The following is an 18406-nucleotide window of genomic DNA, read 5'->3' on the forward strand; positions in this document are numbered from 1 at the left end:
CCAGGTTCGATGCAGGATACGGGATACTTGGGGCTGGTGCAGTGGGATGACCCAGAGGGATGGTACAGGGAGGGAGGTGGGAGGGGGTTCAGGATGGGGAACACGTATACACCCGTGGCGGATTCATGTTGATGTATGGCAAAACCAATACAATATTGTAAAGTAATTAGCCTCCAATTAAAATAAATAAATTTAAAAAAAGAAAGAGGAAAAAAAAAAAAAAAACTCAGCACAAATCTCAGCGTATACAAATCTTGCACAAACCACTGGACCAAACTTGCTGCTGCTGCTGCTAAGTCATAAACTTAGGAGGGCAGAAACCAAAGGGAAGAAAGAATTCAACCTTGAAACCTGGGGAAAGGAGACCTCAAACACAATAAGTTAAAGAAAAATAATGAAAAGGCAGAGAAATACTACACAAATGAAGGAACAAAGTAGAAACACAGAAATCCAAATAAATCAAGAGGAAATAGGCAAACTACCTGAAAAAGAATTCAGAACGATAGTAAAGATGATCAAAAACCTGGAGAACAAAATGGAGAAAATGCAAGAATCAATTAATAAAGACCTAGAAGAATTAAAGAATAAACATACAGAGGCAAACAACACAATTATTGAAACTAAAAAAATACTCTAAAAGGAATCAATAGCAGAATATCTTAAGCAGAAGAATGAATCAGTGAGCAGGAATATAAAATGGTGGAAATAAGTTCTTAAGAGCAGAATAAAGTAAAAAGAATGAAAAGAACTGAGGATGGTCTCAGAGACCTCTGGGACAATATCAAATGTACCAACATTTGAATTATAGGGGTCCCAGAAGAAAAAGAGAAAAAGAAAGGGTATGAGAAAGTTTTTGAAGAGATTATAGTTGAAAATTTCCCCAACATGGAAAAGGAAATAGTCAATTAAATTCAAGAGACACAAAGAGTCCCATGTAGGATAAACCCAAGGAGAAACACACCAAGACACATACTAATCAAACTGACAAAGACTAAACACAGAGAAAGAATATTAAAAGCAGCAAGGGAAACCCCATACATTTAACAGCAGATCTTTCAGCAGAAACTCTGCAGACCAGAAGGGAATGGCAAGATATATATAAAGTACTGAAAGGGAAAAATCCACAACCAAGATTGCTGTACCTGGCAAGGATCTCATACAAAATTGATGGAGAAATAAAAAACCTTTCAGACAAGCAAAAGTTAAGAGAATTCAGTACCACCAAACCAGCTTTACAACAAATGTTAAAGGGACTTATACAGTCAGGAAATGCAAGAGAAAGAAAAGATCTACAAAATTAATCCCAAACAATTAATAAAATGGCAATAGGTACATAGATATCAATAATTACTATAAATGTAATGGATTAAATGCTCAAACCAAAACAGATTGGCAGAATGGATACAAAAACAAGACCTATTTATACACTGTCTACAAGAAACCCACTGCAGACCTAAAGACACATATAGACTGAAATGAGAGGATGGAAATATGTATTCCGTGCAAACTGGAGGTAAAAGAAAGCCAGAGTAACAATCCTCATATCAGACAAATAGACCATAAAATAAATAAAATTACAAGAGATAGGGAAGGACCTACATAATGATCAAGGGATATCCAAGAGGAAGACATAACAATTGCAAATATCTATGAATGCAACAAATTTGGAAAATCTAGCAAATTTGGAAAACTCAGCAGTGGCCACAGGACTGAAAAAGATCAATTTTCATCCCAATCCCAAAGAAGGGCAATGCCAAAGAATGCTTAAACTACCGCACAATTGCACTCATCTCACACGCTGGTAAAGTAATGCTCAAAATTCTCCAAGCCAGGCGTCAGCAATACGTAAACCATGAACTTCCACATGTTCAAGCTGGTTTTAGAAAAGACAGAGGAACCACAGATCAAATCGCCAACATCCGCTGCTGCTGCTGCTAAGTCGCTTCAGTCGTGTCCGACTCTGTGCAACCCCAGAGACGGCAGCCCACCAGGCTCCCCGTCCCTGGGATTCTCCAGGCAAGAACACTGGAGTGGGTTGCCACTTCCTTCTCCAATGCAGGAAAGTGAAAAGTGAAAGTGAAGTTGCTCAGTCATGTCTGACTCTTAGTGACCCCATGGACTGCAGCCTACCAGGCTCCTCCATCCATGGGATTTGCCAGGCAAGAGTACTGGAGTGGGGTGTCATTGCCTTTTCTGCCAACATCTGCTAGATCATCATAAAAGCAAGCGAGTTCCAGAAAAACATCTATTTCTGCTTTACTGACTATGCCAAAGCTTTTAACTGTGTGGATCACAATAAACTGTGGAAAATTTTGAAGGAAATGGGGATACCAGACCACCTGACCTGCCTCTTGAGAAACCTATATGCAGGTCAGGAGGCAACAGTTAGAACTGGACATAGAACAACAGACTGGTTCCAAATAGGAAAAGGAGTACATCAAGGCTGTATATTGTCACCCTGCTTATTTAACTTATATGCAGTGTACATCATGAGAAATGCCGGGCTGGAAGAAGCACAAGCTGGAATCAAGACTGCCGGGAGAAATATCAATCACCTCAGATATGCAGATGACACCACCCTTATGGCAGAAAGTGAAGAGGAACTCAAAAGCCTCTTGATGAAAGTGAAAGTGGAGAGTGAAAAAGTTGGCTTAAAGCTCAACATTCAGAAAATGAAAATCATGGCATCTGGCCCCATCAGATCACATCGGATCAGATCAGTCGCTCAGTCATGTCTGACTCTTTGTGAGGCCATAAACTGCAGCACGCCAGGCCTCCCTGTCCATGACCAACTCCTGGAGTTCACTCAGACTCACGTCCATTGATTCAGTGATGTCATCCAGCTATCTCATTCTCTGTCGTCCCCTTGTCCTCCTGCCCCCAATCCCTCCCAGCATCAGAGTCTTTTCCAATGAGTCAACTCTTTGCATGAGGTGGCCAAAATACTGGAGATTCAGGTTTAGCATCATTCCTTCCAAAGAAATCCCAGGGCTGATCTCCTTCAGAATGGACCGGTTGGATCTCCTTGCAGTCCAAGGGACTCTCAAGACTCTTCTCCAACACCACAGTTCAAAAGCATCAATTCTTTGGTGCTCAGCCTTCTTCACAGTCCAACTCTCACATCCATACATGACCACAGGAAAAACCATAGCCTTGACTATACGAACCTTTGTTGGCAAAGTAATGTCTCTGCTTTTCAATATGCTATCTAGGTTGGTCATAACTTTCCTTCCAAGGAGTAAGCGTCTTTTAATTTCATGTCTGCAGTCACCATCTGCAGTGATTTTGGAGCCCCCCAAAATAAAGTCTGACACTGTTTCCACTGTTTCCCCATCTATTTCCCATGAAGTGGTGGGACCAGATGCCATGATCTTCATTTTCTGAATGTTGAGCTTTAAGCCAACTTTTTCACTCTCCACTTTCACTTCCATCAAGAGGCTTTTGAGTTCCTCTTCACTTTCTGCCATAAGGGTCATGTCATCTGCATATCTGAGGTTATTGATATTTCTCCCAGCAATCTTGATTCCAGCTTGTGTTTCTTCCAGTCCAGCGTTTCTCATGATGTACTCTGCATATAAGTTAAATAAACAGGGTGACAATATACAGCCTTGACAAACTCCTTTTCCTATTTGGAACCAGTCTGTTGTTCCATGTCCAGTTCTAACTGATGCTCCGTGACCTGCATACAAATTTCTCAAGAGGCAGATCAGGTGGTCTGGTATTCCCATCTCTTTCAGAATTTTCCAGTTTATTGTGATCCACACAGTCAAAGGCTTTTGCATAGTCAATAAAGCAGAAATAGATATTTTTCTGGAACTCTCTTGCTTTTTCCATGATCCAGCGGATGTTGGCAATTTGATCTCTGGTTCCTCTGCATCACTTCATGGGAAATAGATGCGGAAACAGTGTCAGACTTTATTTTTGGGGTTCCAAAATCATTACAGATGGTGACTGCAGCCATGAAATTAAAAGACATTTACTCCTTGGAAGGAAAGTTATGACCTACCTAGATAGCATATTCAAAAGCAGAGACATTGCTTTGCCAACAAAGGTCCATCTAGTCAAAGCTATGGTTTTTCCAGTGGTCATGCATGGATGTGAGAGTTGGATGTGAAGAAAGCTGAGCGCTGAAGAATTGATGCTTTTCATCTGTGTTGTTGGAGAAGACTCCTGGGAGTCCCTTGGACTCCAAGGAGATCCAACCAGTCCATTCTAAAGGAGATCAGCCCTAGGATTTCTTTGGAAGAAATGATGCTAAAGCTGAAACTCCAGTACTTTGGCCACCTTATGCAAAGAGTTGACTCATTGGAAAATACTCTGATGCTGGGAGGGATTAGGGGCAGTAGGAAAAAGGGAGGACAGAGGATGAGATGGCTGGATGGCATCACCGAGTCGATAGTGGTGAGTTTGAGTGAACTCTGGGAGTTGGTGATGGACAGGGAAGTCTGGTGTGCTGCAATTCATGGGGTCACAAAGAGTCGGACACGACTGAGTGACTGAACTGAACTGATGAATCCAACATAGGACCACCTCAATACATAGAGGTGTTTGTCAAAAAGACAACATAACAGACATAAAAGGAGAAATTGACAATAACACAATAATAGTAGGAGACTTCAATACCCAGCTCACATCAATGGACAGATCATCAAAACAGAAAATATTAAGGAAACACAAGTCTTAAATGATACATTAGATGAGCTGGGTCTCATTGATATCCACAGGACATTCCATCCAAATGCAGAAGAATAAACCTTCTTCTCAAGTGCACATGGAAGATTCTCCAGGATAGATCACATCTTGGGTCACAAGTCAAATCTCATTAAATTTAAGAAAATTGAAATTGTATCAAGCATCTTCTATGACCACAACACCATGAGACTAGATTTCAATTACAAGAAAAAAACTGTAAAAGATACAAATACATGAAATTAAACAATACATTTCTAAATATCCAACAAGTAATTGAAAAAATCAAAAGGAAAATAAAAAAAATTCTAGAAACAAATGACAATGAAACCATGACAACTCAAAACCTATGAGATGCAGCAAAAGCAGTTCTAAGAGGGAAGTTTATAGCAATAAATCCTACCTCAAGAAACAATAGAAACATTGAATAGACAACCTAACTTTACACCTGAAACAACTGGAAAAAGAACAAAAACCCCCAACATTAGCAGAAGGAAATAAGTCATAAAAATCAGACCAGAAATAAAGGGAAAAAATGAAAGAAACAATAGTAAAGATTAACAAAACTAAAAGCTGGTTCTTTGAGTAGATAAAGGAAATTGACAAGCCTTTAGCCAGACTTATCAAGAAAAAAAAAAAAAAACAGAGAAAAATCAAATCAACAAAATTAGAAATGAAAAAGGAGATGTTACAACAGACAGTGCAGAAATACAAGGGATAATAAGAGACTATTATGAACAACTATATGGCAATAAAGTGGATAACCTGGAAGAAATAGACAGATTTTTAGAATAGCTCAATCTTCCAAGACTGAACCAGGAAGAAATAGAAATTATGAACAACCCAATTACAAGCACTGAAATTGAAGCTGTCATAAAATATCTCCCATAAAACAAAAGCCCAGGACCAGATGGCTTCACAGGAGAATTCTATCAAACATTTAGGGAAGAGCAAATGCCTACCCTTCTAAAACTCTTTCAAAGAATTACAGAGGAAGGAACATTTCCAAACTCATTCTACAAGGCCACCATCACCCTGATTCCAAAACCAAAGACAACACACACACAAAACGAAAACTACAGGCCAATATCACTGATGAACATAGATGCAAAAATCCTCAACAAAATTTTAGCAAACAGAATTCAGCAACACATCAAAAAGCTCATACACTATGATCAACTTGTGTTTATTCCAGGGATGCAAGGATTCTTCAATATATGCAAATCAATCAATGTGATACACCATATTAACAGATTGAAAGATAAAAACCATATGATAATCTGAATAGATGTAGAAAAACCCTTTAACAGATTCAGCATCCATTTATGTTAAAAACTCTTCATAAAATGGGCATAGAAGGAACCTACCTCAACATAGTAAAGGCCATATATCATAAGCCTACAGCAAACATTATTCTCAATGGTGAAAAATTGAAAACATTCCCCCTAAGATCAGGAACAAGACAAGGGTGTCCACTTTCACCACTGTTATTCAACGTAGTTTTTGAAGTCCTAGCTACAGCAATCAGAGAAAGCAAAAAAAGGAATCCAGATCAGAAGAGATGTAAAACTCTCACTGTCTGCAGATGACATGATACTGTACATAGAAAACCCTAAAGATAGTATCAGAAAATTACTAGAGCTAATCAGTGAATTTAGCAAAGTTGCAGGATTCAAAGTCAATATACAGAAATCACTTACATTTCTATATACTAACAATGAAAAAGCAAAAATAAAAATTAAGGAATCAATCCCATCCACCATTGCAACAACAAGAATTAAATATCTAGGAATAAACTTATCTAAGGAGACAAAAAGAACTGTACACAGAAAATTATAAGACACTGATGAAAGAAATAAAAGATGACATAAACAGATGGAGAGATATTCCATGTTCCTGGGTAGGAAGAATCAATATTGTGAAAATTACTATACTACCAAATGCAATCTACAGATTCAGTGTGATCCCTATCGATGTACCAATGGCATTTTTCACAGAACTAGAACAAAAAATTTCGCAATTCATATGGAAACACAAAAGACCCCAAATAGCCAAAGCAGTCTTGAGAAAGAAGAATGGGGCTGGAAATCAACCTTCCTGACTTTGGATTATATTACAATGCTATAGTCATCAATACAATCAATGCTACACTATGGGGCTTCCCTCATGGCTCAGATGGTAAAGAATCTGCCTGCAATGCAGGAAACCCAGATTAAATCCCTGGGTTGGGAAGATCCCTGAAGGAGGAAATGGCAACCCACTCCAGTATTCTTCCTGGAGAATTCCATGGACAGGGGAGCCTGGCGGGCTACAGTCCATGGGGTCACAAAGAATCAGACATGACTGAGCAATTAACACTTACACAGTCATCAAGACAGTATGGTACTGGCACAAAAACAGAAATATAGACCAATGGAACAAGATAGAAAGTCCAGAAATAAACCCATTCACCTACAGATACCTTATTTTTTACAAAGGAGGCAAGAATATACAATGGAGCAAAGACAGCCTCTTCAATAAATGGTGCTGGGAAAACTGGATAGCTACATGTAAAAGAATGAAATTAGCACAATTCCTAACACCATACACAAAGATAAACTCAAAATGGATTAAAGACCTAAATATAAGACCAGAAACTATAAAACTCTTAGAGGAAAACAGGCCAAACACTCGACGACATGAAGCAAGATCCTCTATGACCCACCTCCTAAAGTAATGGAAATAAAACAAAAGTAAACAAGTGGGACCTGATTAAACTTAAAAGCTTTTGCACAGCAAAGGAAACTATAAGCAAGGTGAAAAGACAACCCTCAGAATGGGAGAAAGTAATGGCAAATGAAACAACTGACAAAGGATTAATTTCCAAAATATACAAGCAGCTCATACAACTTAATGCCAGGGGGAAAAAAAAACAAAAGACAAAAAAACAACCCAACTCAAAAAGTGGGAAAAAGACCTAAACAGACATTTCTCCAAAGAAGACATACAGATGGCTAACAAACACATGAAAAGATGCTCAACATCGTTCATTATTAGAGAAATGCAAATCAAAACTGTAATGAGATATCACCTCACATCAGTCAGAATGGCCATCAACAAAAAGTCTACAAACAATAAATGCTGGAGAGGGTGTGGAGAAAAGGGAATCGTCTTGCACTGTTGGTGGGAATGTAAATCGATACAGCCACTATGGAAGATGGTATGGAGATTCCTTTAAAAAATAGGAATAAAACCATCATCAGTTCAGTTAAGTTCAGTTCAGTCGCTCAGTCGGGCCCAACTCTTTGTGACCCCATGAATCACAGCACACCAGGCCTCCCTGTCCATCACGAATTCCCGGAGTTTACCCAAGCTCACGTCCATCGAGTTGGTGATGCCATCCAGCCATCTCATCCTCTGTTGTCCCCTTCTCCTCCTGCTCCCAATCCCTCCCAGCATCAGGGTCTTTTCCAATGAGTCAACTCTTCACACGAGGTGGCCAAAGTACTGGAGTTTCAGCTTCAACATCAGTCCTTCCAATGAACACCCAGGACTGATATCCTTTAGGATGGACTGGTTGGATCTCCTTGCAGTCCAAGGGACTCTCAAGAGTCTTCTCCAACACCACAGTTCAAAAGCATCAATTCTTCAGCACTCAGCTTTCTTCACAGTCCAACTCTCACATCCATGCATGACCACTGGGAAAACCAAAGCCTTGACTAGACGGACCTTTGTTGGCAAAGCAATGTCTCTGCTTTTGAATATGCTATCTAGGTTGGTCATAACTTTTCGTCCGAGGAGTAAGCATCTTTTAATTTCATGGCTGCAATAACCATCTGCAGTGATTTTGGAGCCCTCCAAAATAAAGTCTGACACTGTTTCCACTGTTTCCTCATCTATTTCCCATGAAGTGATGGGACTGGATGCCATGATCTTAGTTTTCTGAATGTTGATCTTTAAGCCAACTTTTTCACTCTCCTCTTTCACTTTCATCAAGAGGCTTTTGAGTTCCTCTTCACTTTCTGCCATAAGGGTGGTGTCATCTACATAGCTGAGGTTATTAATATTTCTCCTGGCAATTTTGATTGCAGCTTATGCTTCTTCCAGCCCAGCGTTTCTCATGATGTACTCTGCATATAAGTTAAATAAGCAGGGTGACAATATGCAGCCTTAACATACTCCTTTTCCTATTTGGAACCAGTTTATTGTTCCATGTCCAGTTCTAATTGTTGCTTCCTGACCTGCATATAGGTTTCTCAAGAGGCAGGTCAGGTGGTCTGGTATTCCCATCTCTTTCAGAATTTTCCACAGTTTATTGTGATCCACACAGTCAAAGGCTTTGGCGTAGTCAATAAAGAAGAAATAAATGTTTTTCTGGAACTCTCTTGCTTTTTCGATGATCCAGCCACCCAGCATTCCCACTCCTAGGCATATACCCTGAGGAAACCAAAATTGAAAGAGACGCATGTATCCCCTTTGTTCACTGCAACACTATTTACAATAGCTAGAACATGGAAGCAAGCTAGATGCTTCATCAACAGATGAATGGATAAAGATATTGTGGTACATATACACAAAGGAATATTACCCAGCCATATAAAGGAATTCATTTGAGTCAGTTCTCATAAGGTGGGTGAACCTAGAACCTATTTTGCAGAGTGAAGTAAGTCAGAAAGAGAAAGGTAAATATCGTATTCTAACGCATACATACGGAATCTAGAAAAATGGTACTGAAGAATTTATTTACAGGGCAACAATGGGGAAACAGATATAGAGAATAGACTTATGGACATGGAGAGAGGGGAGGAGAGGGTGAGATGTATGGAAAGAGTAACACGGAAACATACATTCCATTATGTAAAATAGATAGCCTATGGGAATTTGCTGTATGGCTCAAGAAATTGAAACAGGGGCTCTGTATCAACCTAGAGGGGTGGGATGGGGAGGTTGGGAGGGAATATAAAAAAAGAGGGGATATATGTATACCTATGGCTGATTCATGTTGAAGTTTGACAGAAAACAATAAAAGTCTGTAAAGCAATTATCCTTCAATTAAAAAATAAAAATATTGAATTTATTCCTTTATTTTTAGTATTATTGTAATTCATTTGAAATACAATGGCATACATTGGTTTTGTTTGGTTTTACTTTTAATTTTTTGTTTTCTGCCCCTTGGTGATCAATTTTTATTTCTAGAATATGTAGAATATTGTCATGCTTCCACAAGTCATAATTATGGAAATGTTATACTTTCTTAGAGAAATGCCATGGCCTTTTTTGTCCCTTTCACCTTCATAATACTCCCCCACAGATAACCAATTTTTTTGTTACTAGGTTTATATCCTGTTTTTCCTTCTGTAAATATAAAAAGATAAATTAGCCATTTTATTTCTCTTTTCTTTTTTTTTTTTTTTTTTGCATATAAAGGTATCTCTATCACTTAATAACATTTTCTGGAAATCACTCTATTTAAGTTCATATATATCTTACTAATTAATATTTACAGTTGCATAGTACTCCATTGTGTGCATATAAACTGTAGTTTATTCAAACAGTATTCTATTGTTATTTTTATTTTTTCAAAATTGTCTAATGACAATGTGTTTGAATTTTGTTAAAGGCTTTTTTAACAGTCTCTTTTCCTTCAAGTTTACCCTTATTTCTGACATCTTTTGGTCTTTTTTATTCTGTTTTCTTTTTTTTTTTTTTAACCCAACCTTTTCAAGTTCTTGATTCATCTCCTGTTGTCACATTATTACTGACTGTTTTCTGGCCATTTCTTCCCTGAGTTTTTATATTTCTGTTTTGTGATCTTCCTTCAGAATCATGATTGCTTCATTATTTCTCTAAAAAGATTTGGTTTGAAATTTTCATCTGCTAATGATAATATTTTCTGGTGAATATTTTTCTATCAGATCAGATCAGATCAGTCGCTCAGTCGTGTCTGACTCTTTGTGACCCCATGAATCACAGCACACCAGGCCTCCCTGTCCATCACCAACTCCCGGAGTTCACTGAGACTCACGTCCATCGAGTCAGTGATGCCATCCAGCCATCTCATCCTCTGTCGTCCCCTTCTCCTCCTGCCCCCAATCCCTCCCAGCATCAGAGTCTTTTCCAATGAGTCAACTCTTCGCATGAGGTGGCCAAAGTACTGGAGTTTCAGCTTTAGCACCATTCCTTCCAAAGAAATCCCAGGGCTGATCTCCTCCAGAATGGACTGGTTGGATCTCCTTGCAGTCCAAGGGACTCTCAAGAGTCTTCTCCAACACAAAGTTCAAAAGCATCAATTCTTCACTGCTCAGCTTTCTTCACAGTCCAACTCTCACATCCATACAGGACCACAGGAAAAACCATAGCCTTGACTAGACGAACCTTTGTTGGCAAAGTAATGTCTCTGCTTTTCAATATGCTATCTAGGTTGGTCATAACTTTCCTTCCAAGGAGTAAGCGTCTTTTAATTTCATGGCTGCAGTCACCATCTGTAGTGATTTTGGAGCCCAGAAAAATGAAGTCTGACACTGCTTCCACTGTTTCCCCATCTATTTTTCTATAGGCAAGTTTTATTGCTTTTTTCACATTTTGAAAACATGGTATTGTTGTGTGCATGTGGTGTCTGTTCCTTTTCTCTTTCACATACTTCATTAAGTTTTATTCTTTTGGGACCAGCTCTTCTTTTTTTTTTACAAGAAGCACACGATGGGGAAGATGAAAGACTGTTTCCTCTACTTCTTGAACCTGAGGTGGTTCAAGGAGATTTCTGTTGCCATACCTAAACTTCTACAGGTTGGACTCTGCTGTTGCCATGAGCAGACAGCAGCTGCCTTTGGGGGATTCCCTAATATTCAGAAGATTTGTTTTTTATTGTTTCATGGCCTTCTCTCCCTCTGCAGCCTGAGCCCTCTCTCTCTGCTTCTCCCTATGCTCCTTCTCCTCACAGTAGCTCCAGTCAGAATGGGTCCTTCTCCAGGTCTGCTGGTTCGTTTTCCCATGCTTTCCCTACTCTTCTCCTTAACTTGTATTATACCCCAGCACAGTTTTATGCAAGGCTCTGCTACCAGCTCTGAATTCAGAATTTCTACACAAAATTTTTAGTTGCCAGGTATTTCTTCTGCCTTTGTTGAAAATCAAATTTGCATTTTTCTTATTGTCCTTGTTTCCTTTATGGCCTTTTAGAGAAAGATAATGATTTAAAGCTAAGCTTCCACCAAATTTTTGCTGGAAATTGAGACATGATGTGCAAAGTTTCCTCTGTTTTACTTATCATATGACTCTAGACCAATTATTTAAATTCTTTGTACTGCTTTTGTCTTATCTTCAAAGTGGATTAGTAGGAATACACTGAGATACTAAAGTTGGTATAATAACTGCTATGCAGTTTATTAGATTGTAACTGCTATGGATGATGCTGACAATGGTCTTCGAAGTCCAAGTCTATGTTTACTTACTGATAGGGAAGTCAAAGACCTGGTTTGAGTTAGTATGACATTTTTAGGTGGCATATTGTAAACTTTCCACTCTGCCATTCTCCCTTTTCCTTTCATTAACTGGACCTGCAAATATTTGGTTTGATTGGGTAAAAATAATATTGCAAACATGAGTATTTAATAATTGTCACTAATTACCATGTAGAAATATAAAAATTAGGCACTAATTTGGAATGTCCAATTAATTTCATTATTTATTTGATTATAGTACTAAACCAGTTTATGTCACCTCACTTGGCTCATCTCCAATTATGATATATTTTTAGAATTAAGAGCAAAATGAGTTATATGTGTCTATGTTTATTATAACATTTAAAAACAATCCACAGCTCATGATGCTTTGGTTACCCAAACCAAAAAAAATTGTTTTCTTCCCCACTGGGATGCCTTCCAGTCTTTTTTTTGACCAAAACATCCACCAAACTCGTTTCAAAGTTACTTGATTTTTTTCTTATTCTTCTCTTTTATGCTAACTACTTCTCAGAAGATGTGGAAGTTAGTCTGTATTTGAAATGATTACATACATTTTCTGTATTTATATGTCATCTTAATTTAAATATTAGAAACTCTCCATAATTCCATTGGTATCTCATCTTAAACAGAAGTATAATTTCTTTCACTCAAAGTCTAAATCAAATATCACTTCAATCAGTGAAGCCTTCCTTGACTTTCCCAGTGCAATTAAAGAACTTCATTTTCCTACTGGAGCACTGTCCACTTTATGCTATGTTTTGTATACAGCACATGGCATATAGTATATAGAATGAGATGCATTTGTATCTTAACTAGATTCTACGTTTCCTTGAAATGTTTACTGCTTCTTTCCACATCCTCAGAACCTGGTATAATGTCTGGCATTGAGAGGTACTCAGTATTTGTCATATGAATGAATACATTCCTGGAATATGCTTCTAAAATAATTTTGATTCATTAATAGTTCTTCCCAGTCAATGTCATGATAACATTGAAGATATGATTTTCAACTCCTCAGCATTGTAACACTAGGTAGATATATGACCCAGGCAAAGCAATACAATCTCTATGGTCTTCATTTATTGATTTGTAAAATGAAAGGTTTGGAGAATATGATCTCTAGAGATCCTTATATCTCTAAAATATTGATAACTTCATGATGCTTAAGAATTGAATAAATGGGAGAGGTTGATCACATGTGTTTTCAGCCCCACTTTCTCTATCAATTTGTTTCTGGAATGACAATATTAAAATAAGTCCACATATGTTGGCTAGATAAACCTAGGTGTCTATGGGTAATGAATTCTTTGTACTTCCTACAGAAAGAAAGAGTCAAAAACTTCCCTAAGTGTGGTCTGAGTTAATTGTGAGAGTGGCAAATTACAGAATATGTAGTGATTAAAAAATCATATAGAGACTTCAATAAGATATAATTCCATACCCATTAGAATGGATAATATTAGAAAGACTAGTAATACTAAATTTTTATTAGAATGCAGAACAACTGAAATTCTCATTTATTACTGATGAAAATATAAAATGTACCATTTAATCACTTTAGAAAAAATTTGGGATTTTAAAAATAAAACTAAACCTACCTATGATCTGACAAATTCTCTCTTAGGTATTTTTAAATTAAGTTATTAAGATGACCATACAGTAAAGTTGATTTTTGCCATTGAGTTCTATGAATTGTAACACATAAGTAGATGATGTAGTTGGTCCATAATCAGGGTAAAATTGTATCACCCCAATTTCAGTGTTACCCCTTTGTAATCACTCTCTCCCCACAACCTACCCTTGGCAACTGCTCATCTGTTCTCTGTCATATCATTTTTTTCCCCCAGAATATTATATAAATGGAATCATGTAGCATGTAATCTTCTGAGGCAAGCTTCTTTAACTCACCATAACGCCTTGAAGATTCATTCAAGCTGTTACATATATCAATAATTCTGTTTTTCAAACTTCTAAGGAGTGTTTCATTTTCTGGATGTACTATGACTTGCTTATGCATTCACCCATGAAGTATATTTCAATTCTTTGCAATTTTTTGTAGTTGTGAATAGAATGACTGTGAACATCTGTGTACAAGTATTTGTGTAATGATAAGTTTTCTTGTAAATATTTCTCTACAGTACATGCCTAGGAGTAGGGTGGCTGGGTTATATGTTAAGTATATGTTTGGCTTTATAAGAAAGTATGATTCTCTTCCCTGAAATGTCTACACCATTTTGCATGACCACCAGCACTGGATGGGAGTCCCAGTTGTTCTGCATGCTTGCCTGAACCTGGTGTTGTATTTTACTATCTTGGTTATTCTAACAGAAATTTAGTGGGCTCTCATTCTAGTTTTAGTTTGCATTTCCCTAATGGCTAGTAATATTGTACATTTTAAAAAGTACTTATTTTTTCATTCACATCCTCTTGGTAGAGAGTCTCTTTAAGTCTTCTGCACACTTTTTAACTGGGTTATTTCCTTTTCTGCCACTGAGTTTTGAGGGTTCTTTATATACTCCGTTCTCTGTTAGATGCATGATCTGTGAATAGTTCCTCTCATATGTCATTTGTCTTTTCATTCTCTTGAAAATGTATTTTACATAGCAAACATTTTTATTTTGATGAAGTAAGATTCATTTAACTTTTATTGATTGAGTTTTATGTCATATCTAAAAAATCTTTAACCTAAATCACAAACATCTTCTCATGGAAGTTTTGTAGTTTGAAGCTGTACGTTTAGAACTATGGTTAATTTATAGTTAAATTGTGTATAAAATGCAAGGCTTCCATCTAACTTAATTTTGTTGCTTTTGGATGTCAAATTATTCCAATACAGTTTATTGAAAAAGTATTCTTTCTTCTTTAAATTATCTTTGCAAATTTGTAAAAAAAAATCATTGACCATCTTTGTCTGGGTCTAATTTTTGATTCTATTCAGCTTCATTAATTTATGCATCTATTTCTTTATCATTACCACACTATTTTGTAGACTGTAGTAATTCTGATCATCAGGTGGTATGATTGCTTCAACTTTATTTTTTTTTCCAAAAGTGTTTTTGCTATTCTAGGTTGTTATGACATTTCTAAACTGATTTAATACTTCAAATAGTTTTTTATGAATTCTATTGTATTTTCTAGGTAGGTAGTTCTGTCCTTTGTGAACAGGGGCAGTTCTGTTTCTTCTTTACAAATCTGTATACAGTTTGTTCCCTATGGGAAAATGAGTTCCATTCTGAGAGTGCGACCATAAGCCCAATTTGTTTGTAAGTTCAACAGTGTTAGCCAAGGTACCCAACTAACACAGTCAGCTATGTAGTAGGTACTGTGATAGGTTCATAATGCTTTTCACAAAAATAACACATGAAAACAAACAAACACAAAACATTTTAATCTATAGTACCTTGATAAGTACAGTAGTACAGTACAACAGTTGGCCTACAGGAGCTGGCATCGAGTGAACAGGCAGTAAAAGTAACTGATTGGAGGAAGGCAAGGTGTGGAAATTGACAGAGTGAAAATGGTAGAGCTCTGCCAGCCGACAGAGCTCCTCAGCAACAGGAGACAGAGGACAAGCTGCAATCTCACTCATGCCTGATGTTGATGAAACAGACCTTTGTGCCTTCGGAAGTTCTCAGCTTGAAGATTTGTATGCAGAGGACTTCCTGTACATTGCTTTCCTCCCTTTTACTCTTCCTTTCCTCCTTTCTATCTCATTTGCCTTGTTGCACTGGCCAAGACTTCCAGTGTGATGACAAGGAGTGGTAGGAACAAACATTTAAGAAGATAAAAATAAACCCAAAGCAAAGACCAGAGAGGAAATAATAAAGAGCAGAAATCAATGAAACTGAAAAGCAATTATCTTTATATGTTTTAGGGGGACAGCAGCATCTTTTACTCTTAGTTCAGTTCAGTTCAGTCACTCAGTCGTGTCCGACTCTTTGTGACCCCATGAATTGCAGCACGCCAGGCCTCCCTGTCCATCACCAACTCCTGGAGTTCATTCAAACTCACGTCCATCGAGTCGGTGATACCATCCAGCTATCTCATCCTCTGTTGTCCCCTTCTCCTCCTGCCCCCAATCCCTCCCAGCATCAGAATCTTTTCCAATGAGTCAACTCTTCACATGAGGTAACCAAACTACTGGAGTTTCAGCTTTAGCATCAGTCCTTCCAAAGAACACCCAAGGACTGATCTCCTTTAGGATGGACTGGTTGGATCTCCTTGCAGTCCAAGAGACTCTCAAGAGCCTTTACTCTTAAGCATGATGTTAACTGCAGGTTTTATGTGTGTGCTCTTTACCATGATTTTTCTCCATCACTGGATATAATCATGTGACCATTTTTTCTTCTTTAAGGACTTTTAGCATGGTAGATGACATTGCTCCATTTTTGAGTATTGTATCATCTTGTTTTCCTGGATACACCTCACTTTATCATGGTATACTGTTATTGTTATATTACTATATTGCTGAATTTGATATGCTAGTACTTTGTTTAGGATTTTGGTTTTTAGTTTTCTTGTGTTGTCCTTATTTGGTCTCAAGGTAGCACTGTAATGAGCTTGGAAATGTTCCTTATTCTATGTCTTGGAGAAAAATATATAGATTTTGTGTTATTGCTCATATATACGTTTGGGTCTAGAGATTTCTTTTTTTATAATATTTTAAATATGAATTAAATTTCTTTAATCATCACACAATCATCTATGTTATCTATTTTCATCTTCGTTGAGTTTTGTTAGTGTAAAAGATTCCTGAGGAATTGGTTTATCTCATTTAAGCTATTGAATTTGTGCAGGTAATTATTCATAATCATTTTTGTTATCCTTTAATATCTGTTGGATCTGTAATGATATCTTTAATTACATACCTGGTATTGGTAGTTGGTATCTCAGATCTCTATGTTATCTGTTTTGCCAAAGGTTTACTAAATTAATGGATGTCTTAAGGAACTAGCTTTTGGTTTCAGTGATCTGTTTTATTTTTCAGTTTTAGTTTCATTGATTTCTGCTCTTTATTATTTCCTCTCATCATTGTTTGGGGTTTATTTTTATCTTCTTGTATTAGTTTCTAAAGGTTGAAGCTTACATTATTTGTGACCTTCCTTCATTTCTAATATAAACATTTAATGCTATAAATTTCTCTCTATTGTTTCAGCTGCATCACATAAATTTTAATATGCTCCATTTTCATTTTCTTTAAGTTCAAAATATTTTTAAATTTACCTTGAAACTTCCTCTTTAACCTATGGATATTTTATAAATATGTTGTCTGAATTCCAAGTGTTTGAGTATTTTCCTATTATCTTTGTGTTATGATTCCTAGATTGATTTCATTATTGTTAGACACCATACTTTGTATGATTTTGTTTGTTTTTAAGTGTTATGACTCAGGATATGATCAGGTGAATGTTTCAGGTGCAACTGAAACGAATACCTACTCTGCTGTGTTCAGATGCATGACTCTAACATTTCAGCTGGTTGATATTCAGTTCTTCTACATCTTTGCAATTTTTCTTTCTACTTCTATTTATTATCATGGGAGGAGTGCTGAATTCCAACTCCAGCTCTCCAACTTTACTGTAGATTTATCTATTCCAGAACTAGAGAGATTCTCCTGAAGCTCTCTCTGTATGTATCCTGTCATCTACTTCTGATTTCAGATGGTCTTGCATCCATACTAAGGGATACTGAAGTAGAAATGGGAAACTTGCCTCCAGCTTGGTGGTGCTTCAAATTTTGTCTTTTAAAATTTTTTTATTTATTTTTTATTTGGGGTTTGTCTGATTTTTTTTTCATGATTAGATTTAGATTATGTCTTCTTAGCCAGATTACTATTCCTGGTTCGTTTATGCACTTTTAATTAAATATATTCTTTCTTTTTTGTCCCAAAAAGGACACAAAACTTGGAAGTGATTAAGGCAATATGAAAAATAAGGTTACGTCACATTTGTGGGGAGTGTATTGTCTGGTATTATGTAGTTAATTTTAAATATGTCTAGTAGATTCTATTTGACATGCCCATCTAGAAAATAATATGTTCATATATTTTATTTATACATAAATTATGCACAGAACAGGTGCATTGATAATCTTAGCAGTTACTGAGAATAATAACATGACTTCATTTGCATAAATACAACTTATTTTCTCCATATGTTAGGAAAGAGATGTTCTCGTTAGAAGACGTTAGTATGTAAAATATCTCTGGACCTGAGATTCTTAGATTTTAAACTTCTGCTGTTAGGCTGTGAGCACTTGAAATTAGGGTTCCAGTCTTA

This window comes from Bubalus bubalis, chromosome 16 (assembly GCF_019923935.1).
Source record: "Bubalus bubalis isolate 160015118507 breed Murrah chromosome 16, NDDB_SH_1, whole genome shotgun sequence".
NCBI classification, from domain to species: domain Eukaryota; kingdom Metazoa; phylum Chordata; class Mammalia; order Artiodactyla; family Bovidae; genus Bubalus; species Bubalus bubalis.